This window comes from Ascidia mentula, chromosome 8, assembly GCF_947561715.1.
Source record: "Ascidia mentula chromosome 8, kaAscMent1.1, whole genome shotgun sequence".
Taxonomy (NCBI): domain Eukaryota; kingdom Metazoa; phylum Chordata; class Ascidiacea; order Phlebobranchia; family Ascidiidae; genus Ascidia; species Ascidia mentula.
The window spans coordinates 1,010,644-1,024,503 of NC_138573.1; the positions used below are offsets into that span (position 1 = coordinate 1,010,644).

At 45.7% G+C, this 13,860-nt stretch overlaps 1 protein-coding gene and 52 non-coding genes across 53 annotated transcripts in view; 52 read left to right on the plus strand and 1 right to left on the minus strand.

Moving 5' to 3' along the window:
• The window catches only part of LOC145911681 (uncharacterized), a 33,307-nt gene that overhangs the window by 11,826 nt on the left and 7,621 nt on the right, over positions 1 to 13,860 (minus strand). The window lies entirely within an intron of this gene.
• Positions 77 to 148, plus strand: Trnah-gug (transfer RNA histidin (anticodon GUG)). The gene has a single exon. It is a non-coding gene; the product is annotated as a tRNA-His (tRNA).
• Trnah-gug (transfer RNA histidin (anticodon GUG)) lies at positions 352 to 423 on the plus strand. Its single transcript has one exon. It is a non-coding gene; the product is annotated as a tRNA-His (tRNA).
• Positions 627 to 698, plus strand: Trnah-gug (transfer RNA histidin (anticodon GUG)). Its single transcript has one exon. It is a non-coding gene; the product is annotated as a tRNA-His (tRNA).
• Positions 902 to 973, plus strand: Trnah-gug (transfer RNA histidin (anticodon GUG)). The gene has a single exon. It is a non-coding gene; the product is annotated as a tRNA-His (tRNA).
• Trnah-gug (transfer RNA histidin (anticodon GUG)) lies at positions 1,455 to 1,526 on the plus strand. Its single transcript has one exon. It is a non-coding gene; the product is annotated as a tRNA-His (tRNA).
• Positions 1,730 to 1,801, plus strand: Trnah-gug (transfer RNA histidin (anticodon GUG)). The gene has a single exon. It is a non-coding gene; the product is annotated as a tRNA-His (tRNA).
• Trnah-gug (transfer RNA histidin (anticodon GUG)) lies at positions 2,005 to 2,076 on the plus strand. Its single transcript has one exon. It is a non-coding gene; the product is annotated as a tRNA-His (tRNA).
• On the plus strand, positions 2,280 to 2,351 carry Trnah-gug (transfer RNA histidin (anticodon GUG)). Its single transcript has one exon. It is a non-coding gene; the product is annotated as a tRNA-His (tRNA).
• Positions 2,830 to 2,901, plus strand: Trnah-gug (transfer RNA histidin (anticodon GUG)). Its single transcript has one exon. It is a non-coding gene; the product is annotated as a tRNA-His (tRNA).
• Positions 3,105 to 3,176, plus strand: Trnah-gug (transfer RNA histidin (anticodon GUG)). Its single transcript has one exon. It is a non-coding gene; the product is annotated as a tRNA-His (tRNA).
• Positions 3,658 to 3,729, plus strand: Trnah-gug (transfer RNA histidin (anticodon GUG)). Its single transcript has one exon. It is a non-coding gene; the product is annotated as a tRNA-His (tRNA).
• On the plus strand, positions 3,933 to 4,004 carry Trnah-gug (transfer RNA histidin (anticodon GUG)). Its single transcript has one exon. It is a non-coding gene; the product is annotated as a tRNA-His (tRNA).
• Trnah-gug (transfer RNA histidin (anticodon GUG)) lies at positions 4,483 to 4,554 on the plus strand. The gene has a single exon. It is a non-coding gene; the product is annotated as a tRNA-His (tRNA).
• On the plus strand, positions 5,033 to 5,104 carry Trnah-gug (transfer RNA histidin (anticodon GUG)). Its single transcript has one exon. It is a non-coding gene; the product is annotated as a tRNA-His (tRNA).
• On the plus strand, positions 5,125 to 5,196 carry Trnam-cau (transfer RNA methionine (anticodon CAU)). Its single transcript has one exon. It is a non-coding gene; the product is annotated as a tRNA-Met (tRNA).
• On the plus strand, positions 5,475 to 5,546 carry Trnah-gug (transfer RNA histidin (anticodon GUG)). Its single transcript has one exon. It is a non-coding gene; the product is annotated as a tRNA-His (tRNA).
• Positions 6,229 to 6,300, plus strand: Trnam-cau (transfer RNA methionine (anticodon CAU)). The gene has a single exon. It is a non-coding gene; the product is annotated as a tRNA-Met (tRNA).
• Trnah-gug (transfer RNA histidin (anticodon GUG)) lies at positions 6,306 to 6,377 on the plus strand. Its single transcript has one exon. It is a non-coding gene; the product is annotated as a tRNA-His (tRNA).
• Positions 6,504 to 6,575, plus strand: Trnam-cau (transfer RNA methionine (anticodon CAU)). The gene has a single exon. It is a non-coding gene; the product is annotated as a tRNA-Met (tRNA).
• Positions 6,581 to 6,652, plus strand: Trnah-gug (transfer RNA histidin (anticodon GUG)). Its single transcript has one exon. It is a non-coding gene; the product is annotated as a tRNA-His (tRNA).
• On the plus strand, positions 6,779 to 6,850 carry Trnam-cau (transfer RNA methionine (anticodon CAU)). Its single transcript has one exon. It is a non-coding gene; the product is annotated as a tRNA-Met (tRNA).
• On the plus strand, positions 7,054 to 7,125 carry Trnam-cau (transfer RNA methionine (anticodon CAU)). The gene has a single exon. It is a non-coding gene; the product is annotated as a tRNA-Met (tRNA).
• Trnah-gug (transfer RNA histidin (anticodon GUG)) lies at positions 7,131 to 7,202 on the plus strand. Its single transcript has one exon. It is a non-coding gene; the product is annotated as a tRNA-His (tRNA).
• Trnah-gug (transfer RNA histidin (anticodon GUG)) lies at positions 7,681 to 7,752 on the plus strand. Its single transcript has one exon. It is a non-coding gene; the product is annotated as a tRNA-His (tRNA).
• Positions 8,122 to 8,193, plus strand: Trnah-gug (transfer RNA histidin (anticodon GUG)). Its single transcript has one exon. It is a non-coding gene; the product is annotated as a tRNA-His (tRNA).
• Trnam-cau (transfer RNA methionine (anticodon CAU)) lies at positions 8,598 to 8,669 on the plus strand. Its single transcript has one exon. It is a non-coding gene; the product is annotated as a tRNA-Met (tRNA).
• Trnah-gug (transfer RNA histidin (anticodon GUG)) lies at positions 8,675 to 8,746 on the plus strand. The gene has a single exon. It is a non-coding gene; the product is annotated as a tRNA-His (tRNA).
• Trnam-cau (transfer RNA methionine (anticodon CAU)) lies at positions 8,873 to 8,944 on the plus strand. Its single transcript has one exon. It is a non-coding gene; the product is annotated as a tRNA-Met (tRNA).
• Trnah-gug (transfer RNA histidin (anticodon GUG)) lies at positions 8,950 to 9,021 on the plus strand. The gene has a single exon. It is a non-coding gene; the product is annotated as a tRNA-His (tRNA).
• On the plus strand, positions 9,225 to 9,296 carry Trnah-gug (transfer RNA histidin (anticodon GUG)). Its single transcript has one exon. It is a non-coding gene; the product is annotated as a tRNA-His (tRNA).
• Trnam-cau (transfer RNA methionine (anticodon CAU)) lies at positions 9,423 to 9,494 on the plus strand. Its single transcript has one exon. It is a non-coding gene; the product is annotated as a tRNA-Met (tRNA).
• Positions 9,500 to 9,571, plus strand: Trnah-gug (transfer RNA histidin (anticodon GUG)). The gene has a single exon. It is a non-coding gene; the product is annotated as a tRNA-His (tRNA).
• Trnah-gug (transfer RNA histidin (anticodon GUG)) lies at positions 9,775 to 9,846 on the plus strand. The gene has a single exon. It is a non-coding gene; the product is annotated as a tRNA-His (tRNA).
• Positions 10,251 to 10,322, plus strand: Trnam-cau (transfer RNA methionine (anticodon CAU)). The gene has a single exon. It is a non-coding gene; the product is annotated as a tRNA-Met (tRNA).
• On the plus strand, positions 10,328 to 10,399 carry Trnah-gug (transfer RNA histidin (anticodon GUG)). The gene has a single exon. It is a non-coding gene; the product is annotated as a tRNA-His (tRNA).
• Positions 10,526 to 10,597, plus strand: Trnam-cau (transfer RNA methionine (anticodon CAU)). The gene has a single exon. It is a non-coding gene; the product is annotated as a tRNA-Met (tRNA).
• Positions 10,603 to 10,674, plus strand: Trnah-gug (transfer RNA histidin (anticodon GUG)). The gene has a single exon. It is a non-coding gene; the product is annotated as a tRNA-His (tRNA).
• Positions 10,801 to 10,872, plus strand: Trnam-cau (transfer RNA methionine (anticodon CAU)). Its single transcript has one exon. It is a non-coding gene; the product is annotated as a tRNA-Met (tRNA).
• Trnah-gug (transfer RNA histidin (anticodon GUG)) lies at positions 10,878 to 10,949 on the plus strand. The gene has a single exon. It is a non-coding gene; the product is annotated as a tRNA-His (tRNA).
• Trnah-gug (transfer RNA histidin (anticodon GUG)) lies at positions 11,153 to 11,224 on the plus strand. The gene has a single exon. It is a non-coding gene; the product is annotated as a tRNA-His (tRNA).
• Trnam-cau (transfer RNA methionine (anticodon CAU)) lies at positions 11,351 to 11,422 on the plus strand. Its single transcript has one exon. It is a non-coding gene; the product is annotated as a tRNA-Met (tRNA).
• Trnam-cau (transfer RNA methionine (anticodon CAU)) lies at positions 11,626 to 11,697 on the plus strand. The gene has a single exon. It is a non-coding gene; the product is annotated as a tRNA-Met (tRNA).
• On the plus strand, positions 11,703 to 11,774 carry Trnah-gug (transfer RNA histidin (anticodon GUG)). The gene has a single exon. It is a non-coding gene; the product is annotated as a tRNA-His (tRNA).
• On the plus strand, positions 11,901 to 11,972 carry Trnam-cau (transfer RNA methionine (anticodon CAU)). The gene has a single exon. It is a non-coding gene; the product is annotated as a tRNA-Met (tRNA).
• On the plus strand, positions 11,978 to 12,049 carry Trnah-gug (transfer RNA histidin (anticodon GUG)). Its single transcript has one exon. It is a non-coding gene; the product is annotated as a tRNA-His (tRNA).
• Positions 12,176 to 12,247, plus strand: Trnam-cau (transfer RNA methionine (anticodon CAU)). The gene has a single exon. It is a non-coding gene; the product is annotated as a tRNA-Met (tRNA).
• Trnam-cau (transfer RNA methionine (anticodon CAU)) lies at positions 12,454 to 12,525 on the plus strand. Its single transcript has one exon. It is a non-coding gene; the product is annotated as a tRNA-Met (tRNA).
• Positions 12,531 to 12,602, plus strand: Trnah-gug (transfer RNA histidin (anticodon GUG)). The gene has a single exon. It is a non-coding gene; the product is annotated as a tRNA-His (tRNA).
• Trnam-cau (transfer RNA methionine (anticodon CAU)) lies at positions 12,729 to 12,800 on the plus strand. The gene has a single exon. It is a non-coding gene; the product is annotated as a tRNA-Met (tRNA).
• Trnah-gug (transfer RNA histidin (anticodon GUG)) lies at positions 12,806 to 12,877 on the plus strand. Its single transcript has one exon. It is a non-coding gene; the product is annotated as a tRNA-His (tRNA).
• On the plus strand, positions 13,004 to 13,075 carry Trnam-cau (transfer RNA methionine (anticodon CAU)). The gene has a single exon. It is a non-coding gene; the product is annotated as a tRNA-Met (tRNA).
• Trnah-gug (transfer RNA histidin (anticodon GUG)) lies at positions 13,356 to 13,427 on the plus strand. Its single transcript has one exon. It is a non-coding gene; the product is annotated as a tRNA-His (tRNA).

The following is a 13,860-nucleotide window of genomic DNA, read 5'->3' on the forward strand; positions in this document are numbered from 1 at the left end:
GCAGAGTGGCGCAGCGGAAGCGTGCTGGGCCCATAACCCAGAGGTCGATGGATCGAAACCATCCTCTGCTACATACGCTGTGATCGTATAGTGGTTAGTACTTCACGTTGTGGCCGTGACAACCCAGGTTCGAATCCTGGTCACAGCAAGCTTTTAAGTATTCTTTTTTCTTTCATTTCAATTATTTTGTTCACACTCGAGCAGAGCATTCCACTTTTCGACGTTGGAGGTGAAAATTTGGATATTTAATCAGATTTTCCTTCAACCAGCCAGCAGCAGAGTGGCGCAGCGGAAGCGTGCTGGGCCCATAACCCAGAGGTCGTTGGATCGAAACCATCCTCTGCTACATACGCTGTGATCGTATAGTGGTTAGTACTTCACGTTGTGGCCGTGACAACCCAGGTTCGAATCCTGGTCACAGCAAGCATTTAAGTATTCTTTTTTCTTTCATTTCAATTATTTTGTTCACACTCAAACATAGCATTTCACTTTTCGAAGTTGGAGATGAAAATTTGGGCATTTAATCAGGTTTTGTTTCACCAAGCCAGCAGCAGAGTGGCGCAGCGGAAGCGTGCTGGGCCCATAACCCAGAGGTCGATGGATCGAAACCATCCTCTGCTACACACGCTGTGATCGTATAGTGGTTAGTACTTCACGTTGTGGCCGTGACAACCCAGGTTCGAATCCTGGTCACAGCAAGCTTTTGAGTATTCTTTGTTCTTCAAATTCAAATGTTTTGTTCACACTCGAGCAGAGCATTCCACTTTTCGACGTTGGAGGTGAAAATTTGGATATTTAATCAGATTTTCCTTCAACCAGCCAGCAGCAGAGTGGCGCAGCGGAAGCGTGCTGGGCCCATAACCCAGAGGTCGATGGATCGAAACCATCCTCTGCTACATACGCTGTGATCGTATAGTGGTTAGTACTTCACGTTGTGGCCGTGACAACCCAGGTTCGAATCCTGGTCACAGCAAGCTATTAAGTATTCTTTTTTCTTTCATTTCAATTATTTTGTTCACACTCGAGCAGAGCATTCCACTTTTCGACGTTGGAGGTGAAAATTTGGATATTTAATCAGATTTTGTTTTACCAAGCCAGCAGCAGAGTGGCGCAGCGGAAGCGTGCTGGGCCCATAACCCAGAGGTCGATGGATTGAAACCATCCTCTGCTACATACGCTGTGATCGTATAGTGATTAGTACTTCACGCGGTTGTGGCCGTGACAGCCCAGGTTCGAATCCTGGTCACAGCAAGCTTTTGAGTATTCTTTGTTTTTCAATTTCAATTATTTTGTTCACACTCAAACAGAGCATTCCACTTTTGGACGTTGGAGGTGAAAATTTGGATATTTAATCAGATTTTCCTTCAACCAGCCAGCAGCAGAGTGGCGCAGCGGAAGCGTGCTGGGCCCATAACCCAGAGGTCGATGGATTGAAACCATCCTCTGCTACATACGCTGTGATCGTATAGTGGTTAGTACCTCACGTTGTGGCCGTGACAACCCAGGTTCGAATCCTGGTCACAGCAAGCTTTTGAGTATTCTTTGTTCTTCAAATTCAAATATTTTGTTCATACTCGAGCAGAGCATTCCACTTTTGGACGTTGGAGGTGAAAATTTGGATATTTAATCAGATTTTCCTTCAACCAGCCAGCAGCAGAGTGGCGCAGCGGAAGCGTGCTGGGCCCATAACCCAGAGGTCGATGGATCGAAACCATCCTCTGCTACATACGCTGTGATCGTATAGTGGTTAGTACTTCACGTTGTGGCCGTGACAACCCAGGTTCGAATCCTGGTCACAGCAAGCTTTTAAGTATTCTTTTTTCTTTCATTTCAATTATTTTGTTCACACTCGAGCAGAGCATTCCACTTTTCGACGTTGGAGGTGAAAATTTGGATATTTAATCAGATTTTCCTTCAACCAGCCAGCAGCAGAGTGGCGCAGCGGAAGCGTGCTGGGCCCATAACCCAGAGGTCGATGGATCGAAACCATCCTCTGCTACATACGCTGTGATCGTATAGTGGTTAGTACTTCACGTTGTGGCCGTGACAACCCAGGTTCGAATCCTGGTCACAGCAAGCTTTTAAGTATTCTTTTTTCTTTCATTTCAATTATTTTGTTCACACTCAAACATAGCATTTCACTTTTCGAAGTTGGAGATGAAAATTTGGGTATTTAATCAGGTTTTGTTTCACCAAGCCAGCAGCCGAGTGGCGCAGCGGAAGCGTGCTGGGCCCATAACCCAGAGGTCGATGGATCGAAACCATCCTCTGCTACACACGCTGTGATCGTATAGTGGTTAGTACTTCACGTTGTGGCCGTGACAACCCAGGTTCGAATCCTGGTCACAGCAAGCTTTTGAGTATTCTTTGTTCTTCAAATTCAAATGTTTTGTTCACACTCGAGCAGAGCATTCCACTTTTCGACGTTGTAGGTGAAAATTTGGGTATTTAATCAGATTTTGTTTCACCAAGCCCGCAGCAGAGTGGCGCAGCGGAAGCGTGCTGGGCCCATAACCCAGAGGTCGATGGATCGAAACCATCCTCTGCTACATACGCTGTGATCGTACAGTGGTTAGTACTTCACGTTGTGGCCGTGACAACCCAGGTTCGAATCCTGGTCACAGGAAGCTTTTAAGTATTCTTTTTTCTTTCATTTCAATTATTTTGTTCACACTCAAACATAGCATTTCACTTTTCGAAGTTGGAGATGAAAATTTGGGTATTTAATCAGGTTTTGTTTCACCAAGCCAGCAGCAGAGTGGCGCAGCGGAAGCGTGCTGGGCCCATAACCCAGAGGTCGATGGATCGAAACCATCCTCTGCTACACACGCTGTGATCGTATAGTGGTTAGTACTTCACGTTGTGGCCGTGACAACCCAGGTTCGAATCCTGGTCACAGCAAGCTTTTGAGTATTCTTTGTTCTTCAAATTCAAATGTTTTGTTCACACTCGAGCAGAGCATTCCACTTTTCGACGTTGGAGGTGAAAATTTGGATATTTAATCAGATTTTCCTTCAACCAGCCAGCAGCAGAGTGGCGCAGCGGAAGCGTGCTGGGCCCATAACCCAGAGGTCGATGGATCGAAACCATCCTCTGCTACATACGCTGTGATCGTATAGTGGTTAGTACTTCACGTTGTGGCCGTGACAACCCAGGTTCGAATCCTGGTCACAGCAAGCTTTTAAGTATTCTTTTTTCTTTCATTTCAATTATTTTGTTCACACTCGAGCAGAGCATTCCACTTTTCGACGTTGGAGGTGAAAATTTGGATATTTAATCAGATTTTGTTTTACCAAGCCAGCAGCAGAGTGGCGCAGCGGAAGCGTGCTGGGCCCATAACCCAGAGGTCGATGGATCGAAACCATCCTCTGCTACATACGCTGTGATCGTATAGTGATTAGTACTTCACGCGGCTGTGGCCGTGACAACCCAGGTTCGAATCCTGGTCACAGCAAGCTTTTGAGTATTCTTTGTTTTTCAATTTCAATTATTTTGTTCACACTCAAACAGAGCATTCCACTTTTCGACGTTGGAGATGAAAATTTGGGTATTTAATCAGATTTTGTTTCACCAAGCCAGCAGCAGAGTGGCGCAGCGGAAGCGTGCTGGGCCCATAACCCAGAGGTCGATGGATCGAAAGCATCCTCTGCTACATACGCTGTGATCGTATAGTGGTTAGTACTTCACGTTGTGGCCGTGACAACCCAGGTTCGAATCCTGGTCACAGCAAGCTTTTGAGTATTCTTTGTTTTTCAAATTCAAATATTTTGTTCATACTCGAGCAGAGCATTCCACTTTTCGACGTTGGAGGTGAAAATTTGGATATTTAATCAGATTTTCCTTCAACCAGCCAGCAGCAGAGTGGCGCAGCGGAAGCGTGCTGGGCCCATAACCCAGAGGTCGATGGATCGAAACCATCCTCTGCTACATACGCTGTGATCGTATAGTGGTTAGTACTTCACGTTGTGGCCGTGACAACCCAGGTTCGAATCCTGGTCACAGCAAGCTTTTAAGTATTCTTTTTTCTTTCATTTCAATTATTTTGTTCACACTCGAGCAGAGCATTCCACTTTTCGACGTTGGAGGTGAAAATTTGGATATTTAATCAGATTTTCCTTCAACCAGCCAGCAGCAGAGTGGCGCAGCGGAAGCGTGCTGGGCCCATAACCCAGAGGTCGATGGATCGAAACCATCCTCTGCTACATACGCTGTGATCGTATAGTGGTTAGTACTTCACGTTGTGGCCGTGACAACCCAGTTTCGAATCCTGGTCACAGCAAGCTTTTAAGTATTCTTTTTTCTTTCATTTCAATTATTTTGTTCACACTCAAACATAGCATTTCACTTTTCGAAGTTGGAGATGAAAATTTGGGTATTTAATCAGGTTTTGTTTCACCAAGCCCGCAGCAGAGTGGCGCAGCGGAAGCGTGTTGGGCCCATAACCCAGAGGTCGATGGATCGAAACCATCCTCTGCTACGTACGCTGTGATCGTATAGTGGTTAGTACTTCACGTTGTGGCCGTGACAACCCAGGTTCGAATCCTGGTCACAGCAAGCTTTTGAGTATTCTTTGTTTTTCAATTTCAATTATTTTGTTCACACTCAAACATAGCATTCCACTTTTCGAAGTTGGAGATGAAAATTTGGGTATTTAATCAGATTTTGTTTTACCAAGCCAGCAGCAGAGTGGCGCAGCGGAAGCGTGCTGGGCCCATAACCCATAGGTCGATGGATCGAATCCATCCTCTGCTACATACGCTGTGATCGTATAGTGGTTAGTACTTCACGTTGTGGCCGTGACAACCCAAGATCGAATCCTGGTCACAGCAAGCTTTTGAGTATTCTTTGTTCTTCAAATTCAAATATTTTGTTCACACTCGAGCAGAGCATTCCACTTTTCGACATTGGAGGTGAAAATTTGGATCTTTAATCAGATTTTCCTTCAACCAGCCAGCAGCATAGTGGCGCAGCGGAAGCGTGCTGGGCCCATAACCCAGAGGTCGATGGATCGAAACCATCCTCTGCTACATACGCTGTGATCGTATAGTGGTTAGTACTTCACGTTGTGGCCGTGACAACCCAGGTTCGAATCCTGGTCACAGCAAGCTTTTTCAACCAGCCAGCAGCAGAGTGGCGCAGCGGAAGCGTGCTGGGCCCATAACCCAGAGGTCGATGGATCGAAACCATCCTCTGCTACATACGCTGTGATCGTATAGTGGTTAGTACTTCACGTTGTGGCCGTGACAACCCAGGTTCGAATCCCGGTCACAGCAAGCTTTTGAGTATTCTTTGTTCTTCAAATTCAAATATTTTTTTGCCGCCAGACAGAGCACTCCACTTTCCAAGTTAGAAGTAAAAATTTGGATATTTAATCAGATTTTGTTCCACCAAGCCAGCAGCAGAGTGGCGCAGCGGAAGCGTGCTGGGCCCATAACCCAGAGGTCGATGAATCGAAACCATCCTCTGCTATATGCGCTGTGATCGTATAGTGGTTAGTACTTCACGTTGTGGCCGTGACAACCCAGGTTCGAATCCTGGTCACAGCAAGCTTTTAAGTATTCTTTTTTCTTTCATTTCAATTATTTTGTTCACACTCAAACATAGCATTTCACTTTTCGAAGTTGGAGATGAAAATTTGGGTATTTAATCAGATTTTGTTTCACCAAGCCAGCAGCAGAGTGGCGCAGCGGAAGCGTGCTGGGCCCATAACCCAGAGGTCGACGGATCGAAACCATCCTCTGCTACATACGCTGTGATCGTATAGTGATTAGTACTTCACGCGGTTGTGGCCGTGACAACCCAGGTTCGAATCCTGGTCACAGCAAGCTTTTGAGTATTCTTTGTTCTTCAAATTCAAATATTTTGTTCACACTCGAGCAGAGCATTCCACTTTTCGACGTTGGAGATGAAAATTTGGGTATTTAATCAGATTTTGTTTCACCAAGCCAGCAGCAGAGTGGCGCAGCGGAAGCGTGCTGGGCCCATAACCCAGAGGTCGAAGGATCGAAACCATCCTCTGCTACGTACGCTGTGATCGTATAGTGATTAGTACTTCACGCGGTTGTGGCCGTGACAACCCAGGTTCGAATCCTGGTCACAGCAAGCTTTTGAGTATTCTTTGTTTTTCAATTTCAATTATTTTGTTCACACTCAAACAGAGCATTCCACTTTTCGACGTTGGAGATGAAAATTTGGGTATTTAATCAGATTTTGTTTCACCAAGCCAGCAGCAGAGTGGCGCAGCGGAAGCGTGCTGGGCCCATAACCCAGAGGTCGATGGATCGAAACCATCCTCTGCTACATACGCTGTGATCGTATAGTGGTTAGTACTTCACGTTGTGGCCGTGACAACCCAGGTTCGAATCCTGGTCACAGCAAGCTTTTGAGTATTCTTTGTTTTTCAAATTCAAATATTTTGTTCATACTCGAGCAGAGCATTCCACTTTTCGACGTTGGAGGTGAAAAATTGGGTATTTAATCAGATTTTCCTTCAACCAGCCAGCAGCAGAGTGGCGCAGCGGAAGCGTGCTGGGCCCATAACCCAGAGGTCGATGGATCGAAACCATCCTCTGCTACATACGCTGTGATCGTATAGTGGTTAGTACTTCACGTTGTGGCCGTGACAACCCAGGTTCGAATCCTGGTCACAGCAAGCTTTTAAGTATTCTTTTTTCTTTCATTTCAATTATTTTGTTCACACTCGAGCAGAGCATTCCACTTTTCGACGTTGGAGGTGAAAATTTGGATATTTAATCAGATTTTCCTTCAACCAGCCAGCAGCAGAGTGGCGCAGCGGAAGCGTGCTGGGCCCATAACCCAGAGGTCGATGGATCGAAACCATCCTCTGCTACATACGCTGTGATCGTATAGTGGTTAGTACTTCACGTTGTGGCCGTGACAACCCAGTTTCGAATCCTGGTCACAGCAAGCTTTTAAGTATTCTTTTTTCTTTCATTTCAATTATTTTGTTCACACTCAAACATAGCATTTCACTTTTCGAAGTTGGAGATGAAAATTTGGGTATTTAATCAGGTTTTGTTTCACCAAGCCCGCAGCAGAGTGGCGCAGCGGAAGCGTGCTGGGCCCATAACCCAGAGGTCGATGGATCGAAACCATCCTCTGCTACGTACGCTGTGATCGTATAGTGGTTAGTACTTCACGTTGTGGCCGTGACAACCCAGGTTCGAATCCTGGTCACAGCAAGCTTTTGAGTATTCTTTGTTTTTCAATTTCAATTATTTTGTTCACACTCAAACATAGCATTCCACTTTTCGAAGTTGGAGATGAAAATTTGGGTATTTAATCAGATTTTGTTTTACCAAGCCAGCAGCAGAGTGGCGCAGCGGAAGCGTGCTGGGCCCATAACCCATAGGTCGATGGATCGAATCCATCCTCTGCTACATACGCTGTGATCGTATAGTGGTTAGTACTTCACGTTGTGGCCGTGACAACCCAAGATCGAATCCTGGTCACAGCAAGCTTTTGAGTATTCTTTGTTCTTCAAATTCAAATATTTTGTTCACACTCGAGCAGAGCATTCCACTTTTCGACATTGGAGGTGAAAATTTGGATCTTTAATCAGATTTTCCTTCAACCAGCCAGCAGCATAGTGGCGCAGCGGAAGCGTGCTGGGCCCATAACCCAGAGGTCGATGGATCGAAACCATCCTCTGCTACATACGCTGTGATCGTATAGTGGTTAGTACTTCACGTTGTGGCCGTGACAACCCAGGTTCGAATCCTGGTCACAGCAAGCTTTTTCAACCAGCCAGCAGCAGAGTGGCGCCGCGGAAGCGTGCTGGGCCCATAACCCAGAGGTCGATGGATCGAAACCATCCTCTGCTACATACGCTGTGATCGTATAGTGGTTAGTACTTCACGTTGTGGCCGTGACAACCCAGGTTCGAATCCTGGTCACAGTAAGCTTTTGAGTATTCTTTGTTCTTCAAATTCAAATATTTTTTTACCGCCAGACAGAGCACTCCACTTTCCAAGTTAGAAGTAAAAATTTGGATATTTAATCAAATTTGTTCCACCAAGCCAGCAGCAGAGTGGCGCAGCGGAAGCGTGCTGGGCCCATAACCCAGAGGTCGATGAATCGAAACCATCCTCTGCTATATGCGCTGTGATCGTATAGTGGTTAGTACTTCACGTTGTGGCCGTGACAACCCAGGTTCGAATCCTGGTCACAGCAAGCTTTTAAGTATTCTTTTTTCTTTCATTTCAATTATTTTGTTCACACTCAAACATAGCATTTCACTTTTCGAAGTTGGAGATGAAAATTTGGGTATTTAATCAGATTTTGTTTCACCAAGCCAGCAGCAGAGTGGCGCAGCGGAAGCGTGCTGGGCCCATAACCCAGAGGTCGACGGATCGAAACCATCCTCTGCTACATACGCTGTGATCGTATAGTGATTAGTACTTCACGCGGTTGTGGCCGTGACAACCCAGGTTCGAATCCTGGTCACAGCAAGCTTTTGAGTATTCTTTGTTTTTCAATTTCAATTATTTTGTTCACACTCAAACAGAGCATTCCACTTTTCGACGTTGGAGATGAAAATTTGGGTATTTAAACAGATTTTGTTTCACCAAGCCAGCAGCAGAGTGGCGCAGCGGAAGCGTGCTGGGCCCATAACCCAGAGGTCGATGGATCGAAACCATCCTCTGCTACATACGCTGTGATCGTATAGTGGTTAGTACTTCACGTTGTGGCCGTGACAACCCAGGTTCGAATCCTGGTCACAGCAAGCTTTTGAGTATTCTTTGTTCTTCAAATTCAAATATTTTGTTCATACTCGAGCAGAGCATTCCACTTTTCGACGTTGGAGGTGAAAATTTGGATATTTAATCAGATTTTCCTTCAACCAGCCAGCAGCAGAGTGGCGCAGCGGAAGCGTGCTGGGCCCATAACCCAGAGGTCGATGGATCGAAACCATCCTCTGCTACATACGCTGTGATCGTATAGTGGTTAGTACTTCACGTTGTGGCCGTGACAACCCAGGTTCGAATCCTGGTCACAGCAAGCTTTTAAGTATTCTTTTTTCTTTCATTTCAATTATTTTGTTCACACTCGAGCAGAGCATTCCACTTTTCGACGTTGGAGGTGAAAATTTGGATATTTAATCAGATTTTCCTTCAACCAGCCAGCAGCAGAGTGGCGCAGCGGAAGCGTGCTGGGCCCATAACCCAGAGGTCGTTGGATCGAAACCATCCTCTGCTACATACGCTGTGATCGTATAGTGGTTAGTACTTCACGTTGTGGCCGTGACAACCCAGGTTCGAATCCTGGTCACAGCAAGCATTTAAGTATTCTTTTTTCTTTCATTTCAATTATTTTGTTCACACTCAAACATAGCATTTCACTTTTCGAAGTTGGAGATGAAAATTTGGGCATTTAATCAGGTTTTGTTTCACCAAGCCAGCAGCAGAGTGGCGCAGCGGAAGCGTGCTGGGCCCATAACCCAGAGGTCGATGGATCGAAACCATCCTCTGCTACACACGCTGTGATCGTATAGTGGTTAGTACTTCACGTTGTGGCCGTGACAACCCAGGTTCGAATCCTGGTCACAGCAAGCTTTTGAGTATTCTTTGTTCTTCAAATTCAAATGTTTTGTTCACACTCGAGCAGAGCATTCCACTTTTCGACGTTGGAGGTGAAAATTTGGATATTTAATCAGATTTTCCTTCAACCAGCCAGCAGCAGAGTGGCGCAGCGGAAGCGTGCTGGGCCCATAACCCAGAGGTCGACGGATCGAAACCATCCTCTGCTACATACGCTGTGATCGTATAGTGGTTAGTACTTCACGTTGTGGCCGTGACAACCCAGGTTCGAATCCTGGTCACAGCAAGCTATTAAGTATTCTTTTTTCTTTCATTTCAATTATTTTGTTCACACTCGAGCAGAGCATTCCACTTTTCGACGTTGGAGGTGAAAATTTGGATATTTAATCAGATTTTGTTTTACCAAGCCAGCAGCAGAGTGGCGCAGCGGAAGCGTGCTGGGCCCATAACCCAGAGGTCGATGGATTGAAACCATCCTCTGCTACATACGCTGTGATCGTATATTGATTAGTACTTCACGCGGTTGTGGCCGTGACAACCCAGGTTCGAATCCTGGTCACAGCAAGCTTTTGAGTATTCTTTGTTTTTCAATTTCAATTATTTTGTTCACACTCAAACAGAGCATTCCACTTTTCGACGTTGGAGATGAAAATTTGGGTATTTAATCAGATTTTGTTTCACCAAGCCAGCAGCAGAGTGGCGCAGCGGAAGCGTGCTGGGCCCATAACCCAGAGGTCGATGGATCGAAACCATCCTCTGCTACATACGCTGTGATCGTATAGTGGTTAGTACTTCACGTTGTGGCCGTGACAACCCAGGTTCGAATCCTGGTCACAGCAAGCTTTTGAGTATTCTTTGTTCTTCAAATTCAAATATTTTGTTCATACTCGAGCAGAGCATTCCACTTTTCGACGTTGGAGGTGAAAATTTGGATATTTAATCAGATTTTCCTTCAACCAGCCAGCAGCAGAGTGGCGCAGCGGAAGCGTGCTGGGCCCATAACCCAGAGGTCGATGGATCGAAACCATCCTCTGCTACATACGCTGTGATCGTATAGTGGTTAGTACTTCACGTTGTGGCCGTGACAACCCAGGTTCGAATCCTGGTCACAGCAAGCTTTTAAGTATTCTTTTTTCTTTCATTTCAATTATTTTGTTCACACTCGAGCAGAGCATTCCACTTTTCGACGTTGGAGGTGAAAATTTGGATATTTAATCAGATTTTCCTTCAACCAGCCAGCAGCAGAGTGGCGCAGCGGAAGCGTGCTGGGCCCATAACCCAGAGGTCGATGGATCGAAACCATCCTCTGCTACATACGCTGTGATCGTATAGTGGTTAGTACTTCACGTTGTGGCCGTGACAACCCAGGTTCGAATCCTGGTCACAGCAAGCTTTTAAGTATTCTTTTTTCTTTCATTTCAATTATTTTGTTCACACTCAAACATAGCATTTCACTTTTCGAAGTTGGAGATGAAAATTTGGGTATTTAATCAGGTTTTGTTTCACCAAGCCAGCAGCCGAGTGGCGCAGCGGAAGCGTGCTGGGCCCATAACCCAGAGGTCGATGGATCGAAACCATCCTCTGCTACACACGCTGTGATCGTATAGTGGTTAGTACTTCACGTTGTGGCCGTGACAACCCAGGTTCGAATCCTGGTCACAGCAAGCTTTTGAGTATTCTTTGTTCTTCAAATTCAAATGTTTTGTTCACACTCGAGCAGAGCATTCCACTTTTCGACGTTGTAGGTGAAAATTTGGGTATTTAATCAGATTTTGTTTCACCAAGCCCGCAGCAGAGTGGCGCAGCGGAAGCGTGCTGGGCCCATAACCCAGAGGTCGATGGATCGAAACCATCCTCTGCTACATACGCTGTGATCGTACAGTGGTTAGTACTTCACGTTGTGGCCGTGACAACCCAGGTTCGAATCCTGGTCACAGGAAGCTTTTAAGTATTCTTTTTTCTTTCATTTCAATTATTTTGTTCACACTCAAACATAGCATTTCACTTTTCGAAGTTGGAGATGAAAATTTGGGTATTTAATCAGGTTTTGTTTCACCAAGCCAGCAGCAGAGTGGCGCAGCGGAAGCGTGCTGGGCCCATAACCCAGAGGTCGATGGATCGAAACCATCCTCTGCTACACACGCTGTGATCGTATAGTGGTTAGTACTTCACGTTGTGGCCGTGACAACCCAGGTTCGAATCCTGGTCACAGCAAGCTTTTGAGTATTCTTTGTTCTTCAAATTCAAATGTTTTGTTCACACTCGAGCAGAGCATTCCACTTTTCGACGTTGGAGGTGAAAATTTGGATATTTAATCAGATTTTCCTTCAACCAGCCAGCAGCAGAGTGGCGCAGCGGAAGCGTGCTGGGCCCATAACCCAGAGGTCGATGGATCGAAACCATCCTCTGCTACATACGCTGTGATCGTATAGTGGTTAGTACTTCACGTTGTGGCCGTGACAACCCAGGTTCGAATCCTGGTCACAGCAAGCTTTTAAGTATTCTTTTTTCTTTCATTTCAATTATTTTGTTCACACTCGAGCAGAGCATTCCACTTTTCGACGTTGGAGGTGAAAATTTGGATATTTAATCAGATTTTGTTTTACCAAGCCAGCAGCAGAGTGGCGCAGCGGAAGCGTGCTGGGCCCATAACCCAGAGGTCGATGGATCGAAACCATCCTCTGCTACATACGCTGTGATCGTATAGTGATTAGTACTTCACGCGGTTGTGGCCGTGACAACCCAGGTTCGAATCCTGGTCACAGCAAGCTTTTGAGTATTCTTTGTTTTTCAATTTCAATTATTTTGTTCACACTCAAACAGAGCATTCCACTTTTCGACGTTGGAGATGAAAATTTGGGTATTTAATCAGATTTTGTTTCACCAAGCCAGCAGCAGAGTGGCGCAGCGGAAGCGTGCTGGGCCCATAACCCAGAGGTCGATGGATCGAAACCATCCTCTGCTACATACGCTGTGATCGTATAGTGGTTAGTACTTCACGTTGTGGCCGTGACAACCCAGGTTCGAATCCTGGTCACAGCAAGCTTTTGAGTATTCTTTGTTTTTCAAATTGAAATATTTTGTTCATACTCGAGCAGAGCATTCCACTTTTCGACGTTGGAGGTGAAAATTTGGATATTTAATCAGATTTTCCTTCAACCAGCCAGCAGCAGAGTGGCGCAGCGGAAGCGTGCTGGGCCCATAACCCAGAGGTCGATGGATCGAAACCATCCTCTGCTACATACGCTGTGATCGTATAGTGGTTAGTACTTCACGTTGTGGCCGTGACAACCCAGGTTCGAATCCTGGTCACAGCAAGCTTTTAAGTATTCTTTTTTCTTTCATTTCAATTATTTTGTTCACACTCGAGCAGAGCATTCCACTTTTCGACGTTGGAGGTGAAAATTTGGATATTTAATCAGATTTTCCTTCAACCAGCCAGCAGCAGAGTGGCGCAGCGGAAGCGTGCTGGGCCCATAACCCAGAGGTCGATGGATCGAAACCATCCTCTGCTACATACGCTGTGATCGTATAGTGGTTAGTACTTCACGTTGTGGCCGTGACAACCCAGTTTCGAATCCTGGTCACAGCAAGCTTTTAAGTATTCTTTTTTCTTTCATTTCAATTATTTTGTTCACACTCAAACATAGCATTTCACTTTTCGAAGTTGGAGATGAAAATTTGGGTATTTAATCAGGTTTTGTTTCACCAAGCCCGCAGCAGAGTGGCGCAGCGGAAGCGTGCTGTTCCCATAACCCAGAGGTCGATGGATCGTAACCATCCTCTGCTACGTACGCTGTGATCGTATAGTGGTTAGTACTTCACGTTGTGGCCGTGACAACCCAGGTTCGAATCCTGGTCACAGCAAGCTTTTGAGTATTCTTTGTTTTTCAATTTCAATTATTTTGTTCACACTCAAACATAGCATTCCACTTTTCGAAGTTGGAGATGAAAATTTGGGTATTTAATCAGATTTTGTTTTACCAAGCCAGCAGCAGAGTGGCGCAGCGGAAGCGTGCTGGGCCCATAACCCATAGGTCGATGGATCGAATCCATCCTCTGCTACATACGCTGTGATCGTATAGTGGTTAGTACTTCACGTTGTGGCCGTGACAACCCAAGATCGAATCCTGGTCACAGCAAGCTTTTGAGTATTCTTTGTTCTTCAAATTCAAATATTTTGTTCACACTCGAGCAGAGCATTCCACTTTTCGACATTGGAGGTGAAAATTTGGATCTTTAATCAGATTTTCCTTCAACCAGCCAGCAGCATAGTGGCGCAGCGGAAGCGTGCTGGGCC